This window comes from Oncorhynchus gorbuscha, linkage group LG17, assembly GCF_021184085.1.
Source record: "Oncorhynchus gorbuscha isolate QuinsamMale2020 ecotype Even-year linkage group LG17, OgorEven_v1.0, whole genome shotgun sequence".
Taxonomy (NCBI): Eukaryota; Metazoa; Chordata; class Actinopteri; order Salmoniformes; family Salmonidae; genus Oncorhynchus; species Oncorhynchus gorbuscha.
This window is the reverse complement of record NC_060189.1, coordinates 11,765,334-11,768,233: the sequence shown is the minus strand read 5'-3', so window position 1 is coordinate 11,768,233 and position 2,900 is coordinate 11,765,334.

The window sequence follows — 2,900 nt, the reverse complement described above, 5'->3', positions numbered from 1 at the left end:
CACAGCCAGGTGGACTGGGGACAGCAAGGAGTCATTTCAGGTAGTCCTGAGGCATGGTCCTAGGTATCAAGTCCTCAGAGAGAGAGAAAGAAAGAGAGAATTAGAGAGAGCATACTTACATTCACACAGGACACCGGATAGGACAGGAGAAGTACTCCAGATATAACAAACAGATAACAAACTGACCCTAGCCCCCGACACAAACTACTGCAGCATGTATTTATAGCCCAAACATGTATTTACAGCCTAAAATCGGCCCATTTATTTGCGTTAATAGAAAATGTGAATGTGATCCAATTTGGTTTTGTATTAAAATGTATCAATCCGGGACCTAGTGTTTAGAGCGTTGGGCCAGTAACCGAAAGGTTGCTGGATCGAATCCCCGAGCTGACGATGTAAAAATCTGTCGTTCTGCCCCTGAACAAGGCAGTTAACCCACTGTTCCCCGATAGGCCGTCATTGTAAATAAGAATTTTTCTTAACTGACTTACCTAGTTAAATAAAAGGTTCAATTTAAAAAAATATAAAATAAATTGATTGGAATTAAATAGACAAAATCTTGATGACATACTGTGTGAGCAATTTACAGCAACAAAGGCCTACAGGACTCTAACCTGCATAAAGCAAACTGCCATGTTAGTTCTATTTTCCAATCAGTTGTTGCCAAAAATGTTTTAAACAATATGACCTGGTCAGAAATAATATGGTCCCATCATAGCCCATGTAAAACTGTTTTACAGCTGATTTATTACTATATCATACCCTCCAACTAGGGTCCAGAGTTTTATCTGGTTAGGTTAGCCCAGTGGTTTTCAAATCTCTTCTAGGGACTTTCACAATTTTGTGTTAGATGTTCACCTGATTCACCTAATCAAGGGTTAGCTGACAAGTTGAATCAGGTGTGCTAGTTCTGGAATAGATCAAATACATGAACTGGCTGAGGATGCCTGAGGAGAGGTTTGAGAACCACTGGGTTAGCCTAGCAGATCAGGAAAAACTCTGGGCCCCCCTGTCTGCACAACACATATTGCAGGAACTATAAAATGTGAGATGATGTATCCTGACTGTTTATTGAAATACCCCCCTCCCCCACCATATCTTGGACCTGTGGTGCCACCTCTGAAATCACACAATGTTACAAATGAAGAAACATATCCTATAAGTATGCTCTACCACCCTCAAATTCAACTCTGGACCTTGAAACCAGTTGTACCCCACTAATTAGGGACTGATTTAGACCTGGGGCAACAGGTGGGTGCAATTCATTATCAGGTAAAACAGAAAACCTGCAGGCTCCGGCCCTGGCAGGGTAAGAGGTGAATACCCCTGCTTTACTCTCTCGAAAATTTCAACTTAGTATCTCAACATTTTGAGATAGTATCCCGAAATGTTTACTCGCGTATCTTAAAATTTCTACTTAGTATCTTGAAATGATGAGATTGTATTGACCTAAAAAAATGACATTAAAAAAAATGTGCTGGGAATGGACTTCCAGAGTTTTGTCTAAAAGGGATGCAGCTTTTGTCAAATTTGACTTTTCGTAGCAGGTTTAGGAGAACTTACACAGCAGGTTAGGAGAATTAGCGTAGCATATTTGGTTCGGAAAGGGTTAGGGTTAGCTAAAAGCCCCCCAAAATCTATTTACGATGTCAATTTGACAAAATCTGTACCCCAAATCAAATGTTATTTGTCACATGGTGTAGACAAAAAGTGTAATGCTTACTTACAATTCCTTTTCCAACAATGCAGAGTTAAAGATAAATATAGAAAAGTTGAAATAGTGAGACTAGGAATAAATACACAGTGAATAACAAATAAAAATAACAAGTAAAAATAACATGGCTACCGAGTCAATGTACAGGGGTACGAGGTAATTGAGTATGTGTAGATATGGGTAAAGTGGCGAGGCAACACGATAGATAATACACAGTAGCAGCAGCATATATAGTGAGTGTGAAAGTGTGTGTGTCATCTAGACATGACCGATTATCAACAGTAAATTGACCAATCACATTACTGAAATGCATGAATTTAAGTGGAATTAACCTCAATCCTTTTCATTATCTTTTAAAAACTAGTTGGCTGTGTTTGATACTATTGGGATATGCTATTTTCAACTAAATTACATTTTTTTAGACATCATGGTAACTAGTATGTGTCAGTCAGGTTTTTAAGTTCCTATTGAAATTCACTCACTATTTTTTTGAAGAATAATCAGACACTAATTCCTGCAAACCTCTGAGGTGTAGAGGCCAATATTATTGTCTCAGTCTAACTGTCCTGGTAATGCAGGGTTGTATTCACTAGTGCAAAACTTTAAATGTTTCGCAACAGAAAATAAAAACAATTGATTCTTATTGGACAAGTTCAGGTAGATACCTCCTGGTTCCAGTCTGTTTTCATCTGTTTGGTGCCTAATGAATTACGATCCTGCTTCTAGGGAGGAGTTGAAATCATCCTTGGTTGACAGGAGAGAGAACCGTATCCCCTTTTCCACCAAAGCATGTCACCCTCTTCATTGGCTTGTTCGCACAAACATCCGATGTAAACAAAGAAGTTCAACCAAACAAGCGATCAGGCAAACAGTGTTAATTCCAGAGACCGCCACTCTTATCACGAAATCCTGTATAGTTTGACTGTTTAATTCGATTTGTTGATAAATAGCTGTGATAGTCGTTGGCCCTAAAAAAGTTGGAAACAAAAGTTGCTATTCTTCTGACAACAGTCAATCAAGACAACTTGTGGTTTGGTTTTTTAAAGATTGTGCTGCTAAACCGGCACTTGTGAGCACACTTATGCTTTTAAATCCTCTTACTGAGACCTTTTCTCAGTAGGCTAATGGCTGGCTGTATCACATTTGTATCATAGCCTCTATATACTGTCATGATCACATGACATCC